The sequence below is a fragment of the Gastrolobium bilobum genome, unplaced genomic scaffold (genome assembly GCF_033153095.1).
Source record: "Gastrolobium bilobum isolate Gb01-03AN ecotype WA unplaced genomic scaffold, APGP_CSIRO_Gbil_v1 utg19442, whole genome shotgun sequence".
NCBI classification, from domain to species: domain Eukaryota; kingdom Viridiplantae; phylum Streptophyta; class Magnoliopsida; order Fabales; family Fabaceae; genus Gastrolobium; species Gastrolobium bilobum.
This window is the reverse complement of record NW_026899713.1, coordinates 59,302-81,025: the sequence shown is the minus strand read 5'-3', so window position 1 is coordinate 81,025 and position 21,724 is coordinate 59,302. Positions and strand designations below refer to the sequence as shown.

At 38.0% G+C, this 21,724-nt stretch overlaps 2 non-coding genes across 2 annotated transcripts; one reads left to right on the top strand and one right to left on the bottom strand.

Annotated features, from left to right (window-relative positions):
• Positions 1-5,896: 5,896 nt before the first annotated feature.
• On the bottom strand, positions 5,897-6,003 carry LOC133292889 (small nucleolar RNA R71). Its single transcript, XR_009748985.1, has one exon. It is a non-coding gene; the product is annotated as a small nucleolar RNA R71 (small nucleolar RNA).
• Positions 6,004-21,325: 15,322 nt separating this feature from the next.
• On the top strand, positions 21,326-21,431 carry LOC133292891 (small nucleolar RNA R71). The gene has a single exon (XR_009748986.1). It is a non-coding gene; the product is annotated as a small nucleolar RNA R71 (small nucleolar RNA).
• The last annotated feature ends 293 nt before the right edge of the window (positions 21,432-21,724 follow it).

Here is a 21,724-nt window from a genome sequence, read left to right as displayed (position 1 = left end):
TCTTCAAGCCTCTATACACTTGAGAGTTGGCATCGTGAGGAGTCGTGGGTTTACATTCAGAACTTCCAGCCACTGTTGGTTGGGGAGTGTATTGAGTTTCCTTGTTTTGAGTTGTTGGAGCCTTGTTCTTAGTTGTAGAAGCTCCAAGTAGCTTCTTTTGTTAAGGAAGAACTCATCTTTGTTGGTCCATTTTCGTTCTCTCCAAAGTCAGTACCTTGGAGCTGACATGTGAGCTCCAAGAGCATCATTGGTTGGCTGTTTGAACCTTTGGTAAGTGTTACAACCTTTGGTCTTGAGTTTAATTGGTTAAAAGAGATGTCTTGGCATGTTTAATAAGTTAAACAAGTATGTAATCTGAGTCTGAACCTAAATGTGCCTAAAAATGGAGTCTTGAACGTTTTGAATTGGTAAAAGTTGGACCTTTCTTGGATATCTTCGCGAAATGCAGAAGCTGCATTCTATCGCGAAATATCCGGATATGAATATCCGAATATTGATATCCTGATATGATATCCGGATATGGGGTCTTTTGATATCCGGATATTGATATCGGGATATGTCCCCGACAGATATCTGGATATTCTGGGTTTTCGAGGAACAGTGGCTTACTGTTCATCCAGAACTGATGTTTGGGGATTGTGGACCTTAGTTTGAGGAAGTTGAACCTCTGTAATAATTGGACTAAGTCAGAATCAAGTGATTAAGGGCTTGTGGCTTTGTGTGAAGCCTTAAGACGTAAAACGTAAAAGAGAAGCGTTGTCTTTATGTTTATGCTTATGAGCTATGTTTATTGATATGATTGCTGGTCCAAATCAGATTGACACACATGACATGATTATCTGTTGCATTGCACTATTTTGGAAATTATATTGTTAAACTGCTTTTGAACTTATATTTGCACATATAAGTGAGCTTGGGGTGGAAGATCCTTGAGGACCCCTTGTCTTACTGAGATTTCTTGTTTAGAGATCACACCCCACATTTGGGGGCGCTTATTTCAGGTTCAGGTAGTTTGGGGGCTGATGCCTCTAGCGGCAGGAGGCCAGAGCTTAGCTAATGATATTGCTGTTATATTTATGCTGACATGTATCGATTGGATGCTTTTTATGTTTCCCGCCATATTATTTATGCTGACATGTCCATGACACTTTATGTTAGTTCTTTGAGTTGAGTTGTATAACTTAGTAGGTTGTCCGGTCTATGTGTCGTAGTTTCGTGACTAGAGACATACTTATGTTATTTATTTAATGAGGTATTTCAGTTAGCTGTTTATTTGCAATTTACATACAGGAAATGTTTTGAAAATGAATTAAGTATTCAACTTGGCTAAGTATAATGACGTCATAATTGAAAAGAAAAAGATATTCCGCAATTTTAATTAAGCGCAGCTTAATATGATGATATGATAATATTACCGGATATATACGGGGTGTTACAGCATGCAGAAGGGTAAGAATAGTATGGGTGCAGTGGGCAACAAAGGTCATCCCTCTAAAAACAAAACACCTAATATTGTCCAGTGGACCCATGATATGCCTCTAGCATATATATGATTTTGATCCTAAATGAGAAAGAAATCTTGATTAATCTTGGTTAAAAAGGGCTAGAATTACTATTAATATGATAAATCTCAATCAGAGATTGTGCAACTGATTTCCTTCTGATTTTGTAGGAAACAAGACAAAAAGAGGCACTTTTGGAAGTTCAGACTGAAGTCCCACGCTCACAGCGTGGGTCTGGCGCTGATAGCATGAAGAAAGATTTTCAGACACACCACGCTACTAGCGTGAAACTCACGCTAGTAGCGCCAGAATTAAAATTCATCCCGAGATATCCACGCTCACAGCGTGGGATCCACGCTAGTAGCGCCAGACATTCTTGTCATCCACGCTCATAGTGTGGGATCCGCGCTAGTAGCGCCAGCATCTAGAGACATCCACGCTCATAGCGTGGAAGTCACGCTAAGAGCGCCAGTTTTCAAAAAATAACATCACCGTGGTTTTTAAGGGAAAATTTGGGAGAAGAAAAAAGGGACTATAAAAAGGATGCTTCATGACAGAATTAGGTATTCTATCATCAGAGAACCGTCGTGCTTCAGAAGGAGAGCTCCTGAGAGATTTTCTTCTTCATCTTTGTTCCTCCGTTCTTTTATTTCTAAGTGGATATTGAATATTCATAGATCAACCATGACCATGGTTGGCTAGTTTTCTTTATTGTAGTTAGGGACACAAACCCTATGTGAACCCTTTTTACGATGGATTGAATTATATTTGCTCGTTGATTTTAATATATTTTATCTTTATCCTGTGCGTATTGTTATTATTTCTATTAGACTTGATCAACCTAATAAGAGATAATAATTTGGGAATTAGGGCTCGCAATAGGAATTTTGGGGTTTTGATTCTGAAAGGGGGTAAAGTAACAATTTATGCATGCTCTCGGGATGGACTTGTGTGAATTGCAGTCGTTTGATTTATTGGGATTAATGCTTACTTTTATGCGGGATTGCTAAGAAATTAGGATTCCAATTGGATTAAAGGGTTAGATTGCCAAGGGATTGGGATTTAACTAATTATTTTTAGATGATAATTTGTCTGAGTTATTAAAATGAATGAGCATTGTTAATCAATCCAAAGTTTAAAGTGGGGATCATATGATGAGTGTACCTTAGCTTCAATGCCTTTTATTATTCTCTCAAAAATCCAATTTTATTTTACCATTGCTTATTAAATTGAAAATTATAAATTTGAAACATTTGTCTTTATTTTACCATAAATTCACTATTTTCCAAAACAACAGAATTTTCCAACTTAAGGGGACTGGTTATTGTGGTACTTGGTTTACAATCCCTGTGGAGACGATACTCTACTTACTCATTATATTACTTGTGCGATCGGTACACTTACCGTGCAGCATCAAGTTTTTGGCGCCGTTCCCGGAGATTGTTAATTCCAATATTATAAATAGGGGAGGGATCTTTTGACTCTAGAGTAAGACTTACAACTCTTACTCCTCATCTCAATCATTGATTTCCGTCCATCTAACGGTTATCTATAACAATTAATTATTTATTTATTTCAAATAAATAATAACTGTTAGATGAACGGAAATCAACAGTTGAGATGAGGAGTAAGAGTTGTAAGTCTTACTCTAGAGTCAAAAGATTCCTCCCCTTATAAATAACCGTTGATCTTTGAGATTGGATCTTTATTTTTTTATTTTATTTTGTTCTATCTTTATCTGTGTTCTGCAGGTGCTATTAACCAATTTTCTGAGTTTTATGCGAGGTAGACTTGATCCTAAAGAACTTGTGTTTGATCCTGAAATTGCAAGGACTGAAAGGAGATTGAGGAAAGTTACCAAGCAGTTACTTTGGGAAGAATTCAGGAGTGTACATGTACAACCAAAACAAGAGATGGCAGAAAACAACAATGCTGGTGGCAGAGGCCACAATGCAAATAATCCACCTCCAAGATTGTTGGACACCATTCTGACTCCGGTGTTCAATAGGCCAAATTCAAGTATACTCAGGCCAACGGTGGAGGCAAACAATTTTGAGCTGAAGCCAGCTCTAATTACTTTGGTGGAGATGGCTCAGTTTTCTGGTGCTGAAGATGAAGACCCATGATGGGACGTAAATTCGTTCCCATCTAAGCCCATTTTGATGGCAAAATACCATACGTTCCCTCATCTGATGAGCAACTTCAGCATGAAAATCACTTGTTTTTCATATTTGTGACAAAAACACAGTGGGGGAACGAATGGTAACGTATTCCTTTAAAATATATCAAAAGGGGAACGGACTGAGACGCATTTAATGCACCTGCTCCATTCATTTAATGCTTCTGTACACTTTGCAGGTAACGTAGAGTTAAAGACTTCTAAAAAGCAAGGCGGTGCACCAACTGAGCAGCTGGAAACGTGAAGAGCAGAGAATCAAGAGTTCTCATTGGCTGAAAACAAAAGCAAAGCATGGGAAGGTCTGCAAACAACAGCTAATCATCACCAAAGCCTGTTCCATCCAGCAATTCACGCAAGCTTCACACTCTGCTGCCACAGTCTCGTCCCTTCATTCAAGCAACTAGCTCCAAATAATTACAGTCTCGCCACTCCTCTTCCAGCTATAAATAGGACCACCCTCACACAAAAACATGATTGAATCCTGGAGGGTTTGCAGTCCGAAAGGAAGAGATCACTTAGTAGTAGTTAGTAACTTAGTTTAATTTTAAGTTGTAACTGTAGTTAAGTGACAACCCCTCTTCTCTTCTCTGTAAACAACCATCAAGACTCCTCACGAGCAAATACCCATCTTTCTCCATTTTCTGTTTCTTTTTGTAAACTATCTTTTAAATTAATATAAGTGTTTTTCTCTTCGTTCCAATCGTTATCTCTTGACTGAATCTCGGGTCTATGTGATCTCAGTTGAGAATAATTATGTTTAAACTATCAGTCATGAGCTGAACTATCTGTGGAACGGGTAAACTGTGAAACTCTTAAAGAACTGTTTTCAAAACTCTTGACCAAAGCTTTTTGTATTTCTTTGGCTAAGTAAGCTATATTCATTGTGCGCCAATGGAAATTGGGTACATACTGAGAAAGGAACTTTCATAAGGAAGGGATTTCAGACAGCTTAGCCATTGGGGGAAGGTTGATGTCATGGCAAAAACGCTACTGGTCACCTTAGGAATAAGGGGCCAACTCGTCCATTTTAAGGTTCTGAACTAAGTACCTGTTGGAGTCAAGGGAACCATAGGAATATGGAAACTTGTGAGCCATCTAGACCATGAGCTGAGGAATCAGAGTTGGCAGGCAAAGAAACTGGGACAGAGCCAAAAGGTGCTAAGTCTTGAGCAGAGAAAACAGCCCCTTTAAACAGGAAGGATCACATACATAACGCACGAGCAACTGTTTGCCATCAGGTTGAACCTACAGTTCCTGAGGAACATTGTCAAGACAGTAGGGACCGTTTGACCAGACAGTTCATTTACTAACTTTTCTTCTCATTTTCATTCTTTATAAACAGTGATAAAACAATAGTTAGCACTCTATCCTCGTGGAAACGATAATTTGGGCATTAATACTCCCTTTATTACTTGATGCATGCACTTGCGAACTTGGGTTGGAACTAAGGGACGAATCTGTGTTCTGCAAGAACAGAGGAACTTCCCCTATCAGAACTTATATTTTTCCACCATCAGCAAACCACCCAACAAGTTTTTGGCGCCGTTGCCGGGGATATAAACACTAATTATTGTTCTTATCATTGTTTTCTAACACATATACTGTATATCTGACTTTACTTTTATATTTTTTTCTCTTTATCACTGAATCTGTTGTGCATATATATACCCTGTGCTATTGGTTTATGAGTGAAGAGTTTGAAACAGACTCTGACCACTCCATTGAAGTACCTGAGTTTCTCTTTGATCCTGAGCCAGAACGTACACTCCATAGGAGAAGAAGGAACCTCAGGGAATAATTTTTTGAAAACATGGTTGATCACAATAATAATAATGAAGAGTTTCCCCCTGAACAGAACTTCAGAACTATGGTTGCTCCTTTCAGGAACAAACCAGATAGGGGAGTAATCCTTCCCCCTGTAGCACCAAATTTTGAACTAAAACCTATCATGTTCCACATGATTAGGGAAGCAGAGGTCTTCAATGGACTCCCTGCAAAAGATCCTTACACACACCTCACAACATTCCAAGATATTTGTGATAATTCTAAAGCTGAGGGTGTAACAGAGGAGAGCATGAGAATGAGGTTGTTCCCTCACTCCTTGGGCTTAAAAGCTAAAACATGGATGAAAACTCTCACCCCTGGATCAATCCACACATGGGAAGAACTCTCTAACAAGTTCATAGAGAGGTTTCTCCCAATGTCTCGACAAGCTGATGTTAGAGCTGAAATCTCTAACTTCATAATGTTTTATGGAGAAAACCTCTATGAAGCATGGGAGAGATACAAGGACATCATAAGAAAATGTTCAAACCATGGGGTAGAGAGTTGGGGAGTGTTACAATATTTCTATAAGGGACTTGACCATACTTCTCAATCTCACCTAGATTTTGCTACAGGAGGATATTTCTTTACAATAACACTTGAATCAAGATACGAAATCGTAAAAGGGACTGCTAAAAGATGTCTCTAATGGCCAATAGACAGAGTAAGCCCAGCGAGGAAGCCAAGCATGCTAGAATTGGATAAACAAACAGCCATGGAAGCCTAGCTGGCATCACTCATGAATGAAGTGAAGAACCTGAGAGCTGACCAAGCAGCACCAAGGATGGAAGTCTTACAACTCACAGCAACTGAAACAGAACCATGCTCTGCCTGTGGTGACCTTCATGACTCAACAGACTGCCCATCCACTGCATTAGTGTGTTATACAGAAAATTTTGGCAATAGGAACTTCACCAGAGACAATCAACAAGCAGGACAAAATACACATTCAAGCCCTGGAGGAACTATCATTAAGGATCAGAACCACAACACCCAATGGAGGCCACCCATTAACCAGAGACCATTCAACAACAATCAGCAGCAGTATCAGCAAGGTAGCAGCAGTGGATCGTTTGAACAAAGAAGAAACAACTATGTTCCGTTCCACAGAGATGACCAACGCATCAACACCCTCGAAAATTATGTCAACGAATATGTCACCAGGAATGATGCAGTGGTCAGGAACATTGAGTCCCATCTGGGGCAGATTGCTGCCAACCTTCAAACTAGAACACAAGGATCACTAGCAGGGAATACTGACGTTCTTTCAACAACCTCGCCAAAAGTAGCACATATCTCCCCTTCAGAGCAAATCAAAGCTGTCACCTTAAGAAGTGGGAAAGCCATAACACAGCCCACAGTTCAACCAAAGGAAAATGAACAGACTGAAGCATCTGAAGTAGCCCCAAAAGCACAGCAACAATCACCAGTCACAGATGAACAGAACCCAGACCCTGTAAAGGAAGCCAACAGCCAACCAATCAGTCCAACTCAAAGCAGGCAAATATCAACAAAAATTTTGTTCCCTCAAAGAACAAAAAAGCAACAGGAGGATAAGCACTTTGGAAAGTTCCTGGACATTTTAAAACAACTTCACATCAACATTCCTCTGGTCGACGCACTAGAACAGATGCCCAGGTACATAAAATTCAAGAAAGATGTCCTCTAAAAAAAAGAGGAATAACGGAATATGAGACTGTAAAAATGACACAAGAGAGTTGCCAGTACTTAGGCAGACTCCCACCTAAGCTTCAAGACCCAGGAAGCTTCACCATTCCTTGCATTATAGGAGACACGTACCAAGGGAAAGCCTTGTGTGATTTAGGGGCCAGCATCCATCTCATGCCCCTATCTGTCTTCAAACAATTATCCACTGGACCAGCTAAACCCACCACGGTGACTTTGCAAATGGCAGACAGATCCATCGACAAGCCAGAAGGGAAGATTGAAGATCTGCTAGTCAAAGTAGACAAATTTATCTTACCCACTGACTTCATCATTCTGGATTATGAAGCTGACGTTGACGTTCCCATCATTCTGGGTAGACCAAACAGTTCATTTACTAACTTTTCTTCTCATTTTCATTCTTTATAAACAGTGATAAAACAATAATTAGCACTCTATCCTCGTGGGAACGATAATTTGGGCATTAATACTCCCTTTATTACTTGATGCGTGCACTTGCGCACTTGGGTTGGAACTAAGGGACGAATCTGTGTTCTGCAAGAACAGAGGAACGTCCCCTATCAGAACTTATATTTTTCCACCATCAGCAAACCACCCAACAACCCACATGAGTTCATAGATCACTTTCTGATGATCTGTGACACCACAAAGCACAATGGAGTGTCTGCTGATGTTATCAGGCTCCGATTATTCCCTTTTGCTGTTAAGGGAAAGGCTCTCAGATGGATAGAAAGGAAGCCAACCAATAGTATCATGACTTGGGAGGACTTGTCAACAAAGTTCTTCGCCGAGTTCTTTTCCATAGAGAAATACAATCAACTGGTGAATGAGATCACAAATTTTCGCCAGCTTGAAGGAGAATCATTATGTGCGACCTGGAATAAATTCCAGGAACTTATCAAAGTGTCCGCACTATGAAGGAGATGATGATAGAAAAGTGGCCATCTTCTTTAATGGCATATCTCCTGAAACAAGGTTGGTGATTAATAGTGCAGCTGGTGGTTCTATTCAGCAGAGTACATCTGAGCAAGCTATCGACTTGATAAAGAAGTTGGCCAGAAATGAGAATGAAGCATACCAGCTCAAATAAAAAGGAGTGATAAAGCTGGAAAGCAATGATGCTATGCTTGCTGAACAAAAGCTTTTGTCCAAAAAGTTTGACAGCTTGAATGAAAAGTTTGAGAAACTGCAAGTGTCCAAGGTTCAATTGACTCTTGTGGTTTGTGAATATTGTAAGGAAGCTCACGAGTCTAATGAGTGCCCTACTCTGATGGGTGCTAATCCACAGCAGGTGCGAGTGAATGGGGTTTGATATGAACAGAAGCCCCAACAAAATTTTCAAAGAAACCAGAACTTTGCTTGTGGGAGCAATGTTCAGAGGAGAGGTCAAGGAAGCGGTCTCGACTACGGTTCTAACAACTATTTGCAACCTCCTCCTATTCCTCAAAATGAGCCTTCTGAGCTGGAGAAAGTTATTGTACAACTTTCCAAGACAACAAATGACCACATTCTAACAACAAATGCTTTTATCAATGAGGCTAGAGCACACAACAAGAATCAGGATGCTTCTATCAGGAACCTGGAGGTTCAAATTGGCCAACTAGCTAAGCAAATTATCGATAGAACTCCAGGTACCTTTCCTAGTAACACAGTTGCTAATCCGAAAGAAGATTGTATGGCCATCACAACTAGAAGTGGTAAAGTGGTGGTATCTCCAAAAAAGCCAAGCATAAATGTGGGAAATGATGAGAAGCTTAATGAGGTTGCGGAACTAGAAAAAGAAGTGAAAATTCCTTCTAAGGTTGTGAAGTCTATTCAGAAAGGTGAAGAAGAAGAGCAACCGATTGTTGTTGGAAAGAAGAAATTTGAGATGAGTCCTGGATATGTGAGAGCTATGGCACCTTATCCTGAAAGATTCAAGCAAGATGCTCAGAAGCAACAGTATGGAAGGTTTCTTGATATTTTCAAAAAGTTGCATATAAATATCCCTTTTGTTGAAGCCTTAGCTAGCATGCCAAATTATGCCAAGTTCATGAAGGATCTGTTGTCTAGGAAACATAAGCTGCAAGAATGTCAAATTGTTGCACTTATTGAAGAGTGCAGTGCTATTATACAGAAAAAGTTTCCTCTTAAGCGTCGTGATCCAGGGAGTTTTAATATTCCTATTTTCATTGGTAACACAAATGTTGGCAAAGCTTTGTGTGATCTTGGGGCAAGTATAAATTTGATGCCCTTGTCTGTGTATAAATCTTTGGGAACCTCTGAGCTCAAGCCTACTATGATTTCTTTGCAACTTGCTGACAGATCTTTGAGGAAACCCAATGGTATAATTGAAGATGTCCTTGTGAAAGTGGACAAGTTCATTTTTCCAGCTGATTTTGTGGTGTTGGACATGGAAGAGAAAACTGAAATGCCTCTTTTGTTGGGTAGACCTTTCTTGGCTACTGCTCGGGCTATGATTGATGTTGAACAAGGGAAGCTCGAGTTAATGATGAATGATGAGACCATCACCATTAATGTCTTTGACTCTATGAGACAATCTTCTGACAAAGGTGATTGTTTCAGACTGGATGTTTTAGAAGAAGTGGTGAAAGAAGAGAAATCTTCTAGTCAGGAGCTTGATGAATAACTTGAGCCGAGGGATATTGTTCCTTTTGAAGAGGAAAAAGGTGTTGTGTTTGAGATTCTCGAGAAGAAGGATTCTGACAAAGAAGATGGTGCCCCAAAAGTAGAGTTAAAGGAGCTGCCTGAAACTCTTAAATACATCTTCTTGGGTGATGAGGAGACTTACCCTGTTAGCATTAATAAAGGGTTGTCTTCTGAGCAGGAAAGTAAGTTGATAGAAGTTTTGAAGGAACACAAGACTGCCATAGCATGGTCCATTCCTGATTTGAAGGGCATAGATCCTTCTTTTTGTACTCACAAAATTCTCATGGAGGATGATGTTAAACCTGTGAGGCAACCCCAAATCAGACTTAATCCTACAATGAAGGAGGTGGTGAGAAATGAAGTGGTGAAACTTCTTGATGCTGGTATGATTTACCCGATTTCAGATACTGGTTGGGTAAGTCCAGTGAAGACTGTTCCAAAGAAGGGAGGCATCACTGCGGTCCACAACAAAAAATTTGAACTAATTCTGACCAGAATTATTACTGGTTGGAGGATGTGTATAGATTACCGGAGGTTGAATGCCACCAAAAGGAAGACCTGTGAGAAGAGACACCGAGACCTGTCTCTAAAAGAAAACAACACTTGAAAGAGGTAACTGTCAGGCTCGTGACGTTAAACAAGCGCTCATTGGGAGGCAACCCAATGTAGAGTTTATTTTTATATTTTAAAAAAAAATTAACTAAGGACATAGGATGGATCTTCTTATGACTCAAGTTTACTCTGTTTGATGTTTAACAAGTGTTGGAGCGTTCCAACTGTGCAGATTTAGCTTCACTCAATTAGTTTAGTTTGTGGCTGAGGACATCAACGTTCTAAATTTGGGAATTGAGCGCATACTATATGCGTTAATTGCTAACTGCGGAATTGCACAACAGAGACGTCTAACAGAAAATTTTTCTGTTAAAAGGGGAGACATCTTAACCTTTCAGTTTTTTTTTATTTTTTTGTTTTAAATTTAATTTTTTTTAGTGAATTTCTGAACAAGCGTTCCTAGATTTTACTATGCTTACTCAGTGATTTAATAGATTGAATCATAAGAAGCATGATATATGTGGAGCAGTAATTTTTTAATAATCTGAGAGTGATGATTGCTCGTTTTTATAACTTTCTTGGTGAATAATTGTTGGATAGTGCTTGATGTGAAATCTTGAAATTAGATTCTAGCTTGAATTATAACTGTGAGGATTGAGCCTAAACAGAAATATGTATTTCAGAGAGGCTTCACTGTAGTAGTTTTCTAGAACTTGAACTGTTTCTCTGGCTTGCATGCATTACTGACATGATAAAGACATTTTTATTCTGTTAACTTAGTGCCAAACAGCCTACCTAGAAAGACGTTTCATTGTTAGCCCTTTTTAGCCTGAGACCAATTTGTTCAAAAACCTTATGAAAGTTACTTAACCATGTTCCATTGACACACCTTGAGAGAGATTGAAATGTTGATCCAAAGAAAAAGAATCAAGGTACTTCTCAGAAGAAAAAGTTAAGTAAATGGAAAAGAAGAATGGTCTGAAAAATGCAAAATGCAACTCAAAAGAGGAAAGAAAGGAAAAGTTAGTGGAAAAGGGAAAAAGAATCCTGAATTTATGAAAAATGGCAGAATTAAAGACTGAGAAGAAAGTATTGTCAAGATCTCAGTGTTTCAGTCTCTCAACTTAATCAGCCTCTGTCCAAAAGATTCTTACCCCCAAATCAGGCCAAGTTATAACCTATCAAAGACCTTTTGATTAGTCTATGCATGACAAATGGGTTCCTCAATCTTAGGAACTTGAGAATATGTTCAAGCTTATGAAATTACTGCTACACTGATGGATTGAGTGTGAACCACTCAAACACTAGAGTGATGAGAGTATATTTTTATCTAGTGAGGAATATTCAAGTTATGATCTGAATTCTTGATACAACTGAAAAGCATTGTTTAAAGTTTTTAACAGGGAGTTATACATGCATAGCAGTCTGATCTCTTAGGATATTCATTTTCCAACCCACATAGAATAAACAAAAAGAAAAAAGTTAAGGTTGGAGTTTTTCAGGATAGGGGCTCTATTCAAAAGACACATAAGCAAGTACGTCAAAAAAGAGATAATGTGGATGTCTTGAAATTACTAAAGACTGTCATGTATGCCCAAGAGGAAAGCTTTTTTGAACAGGCACTCTCATCCTTAGGGGGAGTCCGTACCCATACTACCCTATAAAGAGTAAACCTTAGTGGTTGCATTTCTTTTCTTTTATATTGGTTTTTATGAATCTGTGCTCTTGGAATTACAGAGGTATAGGAAAAAAAGAATTGGCAACCTTGATTAGAGATATGAAACATAGATTTAAATTAAGTTATGGCTTTTTTGTGAGACAAAGTTTAAAGGTGAGCATGGTGGTGCTATCATTAAGAAGTTTGGGCATCCGATGTTTTATAGGCAAGAAGCAATATGATTTTCAGGGGAAATTTGGATTTTGTGCGATGATAGGGATGTTAATGTGGACATTATTCGTTCACATCATTAAGTTGTTTATACCAGAATTCATCATTTTAAAGCAAAGAGAAGTTATTTGGTTTCTTTTGTCTATGACAGCCCCCGTAGGATTGATAGAAAGGTTCTTTGGTCAGAGATGGAAAGCAGAGGTGGCAAAATGGGTCGACCCACCCCGACTCGCTGCCAATCCGCCAAAATCGGGTTGGCCCGCCCCACCCCGTATTTTAATATGGGTTAAAAATTCTAACCCACCCCGTTTTATGGTGGGTTGGCGAGTCAACCCGCCTAAAAAATAAAAAATAATTTAAAATTTAAATTAAATTATATTTTATTAATTTTATAATATTTATTATTTTCATTTCACAATTCTTTTGGTTTTTTTTCAATCTCAAACCTAAATGTATACTAATATTCAGTCAAATATGTTTTAGGAACTTATTTTTTCCTCAATATATGGATAACCTTTGAAATAAATACAGTTTTTATTTTTTATTTTTTCTAGGGGAGTACTAAGATAAAAAAAAAATCATATCACAAAAATTTAGTGAGAAATAAAAGACTACCTATTAGTAAAAAAAGAAAGGAAAAACTAACCCGCAGGTCAACCCGCCCCGACCCACCACCAACCTATTTTGACCCATAACTAAGCGGGGCGGGTTGAGGTGGGTTGAAAAGTATAACCCAACCCGCCCTGTTTTGGCGGGTTGGCGGGTTGACCTGTGATACTACACGGCAAGTGTACCGATCGCACAAGTAATACAGTGATAAGAAAAGTATCGTCTCCACAGGGATTATGATCGAATATCAAATAATCGTTCCTTTTAGATGGAAGGAATTCAAATAGGTGTGACAAATATTGTTGATTTGATTAGAAATAATAAATAAACACAAGAGCGTATTTTTGTAATTTTTGTGATGAAAAATAAAAATAAGGATTGATTTGTAAAAGTATGAGAAAGCATTGTAGCTAGAATGCACTCACCAAATGATCCCTATAATGACCATACTGATAAATCCTAATTAGAGATTTAATTTAAGGATTTAAATGCCATAATTAAATTCAAAGTGTGATTTCGAGTATTTTGACTGTAATCATGACTAGGTTATGAACAGTGCGTTCTGCCGGATGATCTGCATTCTTGTGAATTAACCGGTAGAGCTAAAATGAGTAAAATGATTTTAGAGACATAATTTGATAATTCTGACGCCAAATATGAATTCAGAACAAAAAATTGTATAGTTTGGCACCTTCCGTGAAAATCTCGTGAATAGTGTTTTCTACCGGGTATTTTGTACTGCTGTTTAAGCAACCGGTAGAGTCCAGAAACAAATAATTGATGAAATAAGAATAAGAAAGTCCAATATATGCCATACAAGTCATAATAGGCCCAAGAATGATAAGTTCATAAGTTTTAAGTTTCGTAAGTAAACGAAGTACAGTTAGTGATTCACAGTGCATTTCGTCAAAAACGGTGCAGAAACCATACTGTGAATTACGAATATGATTCCTTAGGAAATAAAAAATAATGTAAATGAGTTCATAAAAGTAAAAATATGTCTGTAGCTTTAAGTTAGTTCCGGGTCAGTTTAAGTGAAAATACGCAAAAGAAAAACATCCGTTAAAAAGTCACATGTGTCTATATAGTCTAGTCACTTAAGTGAATCACTATTCACACAACAAATCCTCTCTTCTCTCTCCTCTTGGCCGAGCTTTCAACAATGGAAGGGGCTAGGATTTTTTGTTTGATTTTCCTTTGATTTCTCCCTAAATACTCATCCAAATCCTTTGATCCATTACACAAAACTCATAGGAAATCACCCAAGGAAGCCATTCCACCCCTCCATTTGGGCTGATTTCGTTTGTGGAGGGAGATATTCATCACCCCCAATTCGTGACACTATTCACCCTTGTAGAAAAGTGGGGCTTTTGAGTGAGCAAAGCTTAGGTTTTGTTCATGGAACCTTGGAATAGCAACTATAGGTAAGAAATCTCTAATCCTATGGTTTTATTCTTGTGATTTATGTTTTAAAAATTATAAGTATGTTTTGGTGGGAAATAATTGATGTTAGAATTTGAAATTGATGATAGTTTGTTGTTGTTTAGGAAGTCATAGTGTAAAATAAGCATCACCATGTGATAAAAAAATTGAAAAGCCCCATTGCACCTCCCTCCCTAGGTTTCGGCCATGATGGGCTAAATAGGGTTCATTGTGCAAAATTTTATTTGATGTATTGAGAGGGTCTATTGTGTTGGAGTAAGTGTAAATTTGATGAATTAGTGGGAATGCTAAAGTGGGAAAAATCCTATGGTGTTGTACACCCTTTTCGGCCATGATGGGCTTTGGAGGGACTTGATGTTCCAAAAAAATTAAATTGGAACCTTGTGGATACATGCATATGTAGGTGCAAGTTACAAGTTAAGTGAAGAAAATGAATTGAAAAAGAAAAGAATCCTTGGAAGTTCCCTTGTAGATTTTTGACCTATAGAGGAGTTTTGGGAATACATTTTGTTACATTTTATTTTAATAAAATGTGTGGTTGTTCAATGTATGAAAGTGATGAGTTAAGAAGTGAGATGGCTTGAAAAATTGTTGAAAAATATCTTGATCCCCTAAGGGTATGTCCACGGCCTTAAGAAGAATAATTGCATTAATTATGTTGAAAATTCTCAAGTGGATACTTAGTTAATGTAGGGAACAATAACGATCATGAAATGGTAAATTAAAGGAAAAGATAAAGTAGTGGTCTTGACTTGTGTACTGGCACAGGATTGGCAAAAACGTAAAGAAACGAAAATAAGAGATAAAATGTATACCTTATGTGAAGTCTAAGCATGATAGCATTTTATTGATTTGTATTTCTGGATTCTTTCTCTAGGTGTACCTAGGGACTTAAAAGGATCGGAATCTTCTTGAAGATATATAAGTAACTTGTGCCACAAGTAAGCAGATTGAAAAAGCTTCAAGAGGTAAGCTCTATGTTTAAGGAGTCTTTTCCTGCTTGAGTGCTCCACCATGGTTAGTGAACTATGGTTGAATTGTATGACTGTTGTTTTGATACTTTGTATAGATGTATTCATATAGAGTTATTTGATAACATGATATGACTTGCTCTGATACGATTTCTGTATTGATGTATGGTACACTGATGTCTTCTTGGGGGTTTCCCTGAGATTGATGATGTACACCTCTGATATGTTCTGATTCCGCTTGGGTTCCTCCCTTGGGAACACGTGCGTTGATTTCTGCTTGGGGTCCTCCCTTGGGAATGACGGCACACGCCCCTGATATGATATGGATATATGTTTTGTTCTGTTATGATATCTGTTATATATGCGTTTGTATACTCTGTATCTGACTTTCATGCAGGAGTGAACCCAGGGGTATGGAGAATTCTCTATAAACCTGAAGCTTATTGAGATTTGTTATCTCACCCCTCTTTGGGGACATCATTTCAGGTTCTCAGATCCCCGGTGAGCCCTCACTAGGCAGGGACGCGACTCGCGGTTAAGGCATTTCGACAGATTGGATTTTGAGTAGTTGTAGGCTACTTCTATTTTGGAGTACAGTGCTATCATTTAGTATTTCAGTATTTTGTGGATCATGATGTTGGATCCTTCATTTTGAATATGGCATGTATATGTTTTCTACATGTCTGTCATTTTGATGCATGTACATTTGGGTATTCAGGCACGTTATATGATTATGTAGTATTCAGTTTATGTTTACATATTGGATTGCATGCTGTTAGATTTAGTGGCACGGAGCCAAACTATGTATACGCCCATGGATGGGCATATGACCATATTTGGATGTCTGGTACTTCTGAATTAATATGCTGTATAAATTGTCTATCAGGAACTCTTGAGAGTGGGATTGGAAAATCTCCAGTTGTCCGATTTACAGAGGTTACTCTGTTCGATTTACAGAGGTTACTCTGTCCGATTTTCATTTTCGCCGAATAAGAATTAAACTAGTAAAAGAAAAAGTTACCCCGTATTTTCGTAAGTTAAGTCTTCCGTTGTTTCTGTTTGTATCATATGCATGTTAATTGAACCGGCTCGAGACGGGGATGTTACAATCCCCACTTCTTACTCTAGATTAATTTACAATACTCATTTATATAATTACTCTGATAAATTATTATCTAAAAATATTCAGTAGTTAACCCTCAATTCCTTACAAAATTAACCCTTTAACCCCAATTCCTTGCAATGTTCCTCATGGCATTAAGCAATGAACCCGATAATTTAAGCATCTGCAATCAAATATACGTCTAATTGCTAGCACGCATATAAATTGTTATCCTACCCCCTTTCAAGATCAAAACCCCAATATTCCTATCTAGGGTTCTAACCCTCAAACTATCATCAACTATTAGATTGATCAGTTCTAACAAAGAAGACAGAAATTACGCACAGAGTAGAGATAAATATAAATATATAAAAGAGTAATTATAAACCAATCCGTTGTAACAAGGGTTCACATGGGGTTTGTGACCCTAACTACATTGAAAAGAACTAGCCAACCATTGTCATGGCTAAAATATCAATATTCAACATAAACTGGAAATTGGATAAATGAAAGAACAAGATGAACAGAATCTGCACAGGACTTTCCTTCTGAGCATGACGTCTGTTTCTGCAGAAATTCCCATACACAATTCTATGTAAAGCCTCCTTTTTATATGTCATCTTTCTTTCTTCCAAGTTTGCCCTTTTTAAACACGGAGTTATTTTCTCGCAAACTGGCGCGGATCCGCGCCACTGTGACGCTAGACCGCGCCAAGTCTCTGGAATTTGGCCCTGCACGGTGGCACTAACTTGCGCCAGTGTGGCGCTAAGTTGCGCCACTTCTCTGGAATTTGGCTTGTGCAAGGTTGATGCAGCATGGAACTTCCACTGTTGTGGATTCGCGCCACCAAGCTTTTTACACTTTCATATTTTCTACTTCTTCTACCTATATAAACACAACCAATAGGTAAGAAATATCATTGATATGGAAAAGTCAATATAGTAAGCAAATATGTATATAAACTGCTCTTTTATGACTTAATCCTTATCAATTTCAGCTTAGAAAACTACATCTGCCAGAGGCACATCAAATCATTCTCAGATTTAAACGTTGTTGTCCCCAGCAATGTACAAGACTCAATCCAGAAAACAATCAATTCATCTAGTATGACAATACATAAACACTCTCAGACACAATATGTTGTGCATGACTAACCCAATATCATAAATTTCCAACAATGTCATCAACTTTCTAAAGATACAAGTCTACATTGATTACCCCTCACACAGATAAATAACTTCCACTCAACACTCAGTGTTTAAGGGTATCATGAGCACTCAATCAATCACAGCTATAACACTATCATAGGCTTGATCATATTCTCAAAAATTCTTAAAAATGAAGAATCAAACACATGCACCAGTTGATCAAAAGGACTTCACAGGTTGTAACTTGGCCAAGTTAAAGGGTAGGAATATATGGATAGTAGCTCAAACAACAATGAGTTTGAAAAACTGATACTCTTTCACTTTAGGACATCAACTCAATGGTTTTGCTCCACTAACATTCCCACAGAATTTTGGGAATTAATTCCTGTCAGCCACCTTTTATACACAATCATCTTTTTTCTTCCTCTTTCATTTTTCCTTTTTCTCTTCTTTTTCATTTTTTTTATAAGAGTACAGATAAAATCTACATCCCCTAATCACTTAACTTTTGTGGAGCTTACCTCAATTTCTTTATTTTATTTTCAACACATCAGTAATTCAATCTCAAACAAGGTAAGTCACATGGATATAAGCTAAGCCATCAATCAGGCCACATGTAATTTATCAATAAAATAAGCTCAGGCTCAAGGGGCTAGCAATGGAAAAATTTCATACAGGTGGGCTATTTTGGCCACAGACTAATAAGAACAAAATTCCTTTATCATCTCAACCAATGCATGCATTATAGAGAAACAAATCAAGTTCTAGAGTGTTACAACAGTGAGGTCTCTCAACAAGAAAATTTAGTGTTTAAGCTCAAACATCACAGCTATGGTATCAATATAGACTCAAGAAAATTAACCTCAGACATTATCAGAATATCACAACATTAGATCAGGCAAACAAGCAATCATGTAATCCAATTATACCTATGCAATGTCATGCCAAAATGTCATACAACATATTTCCTAAAATTCAATCAAGCAAATTAACTAGGTAAGCACATTTAAACCTGAGAATTGCTTAAGAAATATGTTTCCAGATTTTTTTTTTGTTTTTAGAAATAAGAGCAACACCAAATAACTAACTAAAATTAAAAATTAAAAGAGTTTAGAATATCTCCCCTGATAAAAGAATTGCAGTTCCAGAGTGCTTTCCCAAAGCCTATCATTCTCAGATTTAAAGAATTGATGTCCCAGCAATAGTTAAACCAAAATATGGATGAAAAACCTGCACCATGGAACAAACTGCAGCATATAGGATAAACTATAATGCGCACAATAAAACATCAGAGTGTATGGGACATATACCAACTCAAATCAGCTAATTGACCCTAACATCAACCTATGGTCATAATAAAATAGCAAAAGTACTAAAAAGAAAAATAAACTAATATACAATAAATTTCTGACAGCAAGGAGATTTAATCAATCCTCCATGTCATCCCCCTCAGCAGCATAGGATGACTCAGCAAATGGAGGATCTGGTGGTACTGGATGCATCGGTGCATGAGACCATCATTCCCAGATTTGATTCCAACCGTGAAACCATGTGAGGAACTCTTTCAAGTATTGTTTTCTCTGAAAGACAGAGTCTCGGTGTCTCTTCTCACAGATTCTCCTTTTGGCGGCCTTCATCCTCCGGTAATCCACACACATCCTCCAACTAGTATCAAAGAATTTCACCACTTCCTTTCTCATTACCTTCTTCATTGTAGGATTACGCCTCCTTTGAGGCTTCCTCACATGTTTGACATCATCCTCCATGAGAATTTTGTGGGTACAGAAAGAAGGATTTATGTCTTTTAAATCAGAAATAGACCACACTATGGCAGTCTTATGTTCTTTCAGCACTTATGTCAACTTCCTTTCCTACTCAGAAGACAACCCTTTATTAATGATAACAGGGTAAGTCTCCTCATCACTCAAGAAGATATACTTAAGAGTTTCAGGAAGCTCCTTCAACTCCACTTTTGGGGCACCATCTTCTTTGTCATCATCTTTCTTTTCAAAAACCTCGAATGCTACATTCTTTTCTTCCTTAAAAGGAACAATATCACGCGCCTCGAGTTCTTCATCAAGCTCTTGACTAGAAAATTTTTATGCTTTCCCCACTTCCTCTAAAACATCAAGACTAAAACAATTGCCTTTGTCAGAAGATTATTTCATAGAGTCAAAGACGTTGATGGTAATGGTCTCATCATTCATCCTTAACTCAAGCTTCCCGTTTTCAACATCAATCATGGCCCGGGCAGTAGCCAAGAAAGGTCTACCCAGCAAAAGAAGCCTTTCAGTTCCCTCTTCCATGTCCAACACTACAAAATCTGCTGGGAAGATGAACTTGTCCACTTTCACAAGGACATCTTCAATTATATCACTGGGTTTCCTTAAAGATTTGTCAGCAAGTTGCAAGGAAACCATAGTAGGTTTGAGCTCAGATATCCCCAAAGATTTATACACAGACAGGGGCATCAAATTTATACTTTCCCCAAGATCACACAAAGCTTTGCCAACATTTGTGTTACCAATGGCAATAGGAATATTAAATCTCCCTGGATCATGACGCTTAGGAGGAAACTTCTTCTGTATTATCGCACTACACTTCTCAGTGAGTGTTACCGTTTGACATTCCTGTTTGTGTTTTCTTGATAAGAGATCCTTCATAAACTTGGCATAATTGGGCATATTAGCCAAGGCTTCAGCAAATGGAATATTAATGTGAAGCTTTTTGAAAATATCCAGGAACCTAACATATTGCTGCTTCTGAGCATCCTGCTTGAATCTTTCAGGATAGGGTGCCATGGCTCTCACATATTCAGGACTTATCTCAAATCTCTTCTTTTTAGCAACAATCAGTTGCTTTTCTTTTTCATCTTTTTGAAGAGGCTTCACAACCTTAGAAGGAATTTCAACTTCTTTTTCTGGCTCCTCAATTTCATTAATCTTCTCATCATCTCCCACAATTCTGTTTGGTTTTTCTGGCGATACCACCACTTTACCACTTCTAGTTGTGATGGCCATACAATCTTCCTTTGGATTAGTAACTGTGTTACTAGGAAAGGTACCTGAAGTTCTATCAGCAAATTGTTTAGCCAGTTGGCCAATTTGATTCTCTAAATTTCTGATAGAGGCATTTGTATTCTTCGTATTAGCTCTAGTCTCCTCCATGAAAGCACTAGAATGTTAAGCCATTTGTCCTACTAACTTCTCCAATTCAGAAGGCTCCTTGGTTTGGATTGGTGGAGGCTGCAGATAATTATTAGACTTGAAATCAAGGACCAATTCCTAGCACCCTCCTCTGAAAATTATTACTTCTAGAAGGAAAATTCTGATTTCTTGGAATATTTTGTGGCGAAGATCTTTGATCATACCAAATGTCATTCACCTGCACTTGTTGAGGAGAATCAGAAGACAACAAGGAAGGACATTCATTAGATTCATGATTTTCCTTACAATATTCACAAACAACAGTTGCGGCTTGAGCTTGAACACTAGAAAGTTGCATCTTATCAAGCCTTGAGGTCAAATTTGCCATTTGCTGAGATAATAATTTATTTTCAGCCAACACCATATCATTACCTTCCAGCGGAAGGATACCTCTCTTAGGCTTGGATGAAAAACCTTAATTTTCATTAGCAGCCATTCTTTCAATCAGCTCAAGAGTCTCATTTGCTCACATGGATTTAATAGTGCCACCTGCTGCACCATTCAACACCATCTGAATGTCTGGTTTACAACTGTTGAAGAAGATTCTCACTTGATTGCCAGCAGTCAAGTTATAATGAGGACACCTCCTCATTAAATCCTTGAATCTGTTCCAAGCTCCACACATAGTTTCACCCTCTGATTGAGTGAAATTGGTGATGTCATTCACCATCTGATTGTATCTCTCTATAGAGTAGAACTCAGTAAAGAACTTTTGAGAAAAATCATCCCATGTAGGAATGCTTCGTGCAGGCTTCCTTTCCAACCAATTAAGAGCCTTTCCCTTAACATCAAAAGGGAACAACCTCAACCGGATTGCATCATTGGACACCTGAGGATGTTTGGTTGAGTCACAGATCATCAGGAATCTGTCTATGAACCTGTGAGGATCTTCATTCTCCTCTCCACCAAACTGAGCTCTCTCCACCAATTGAATATTGGAAGACTTGAGCTCCCAAGTGTTGTTG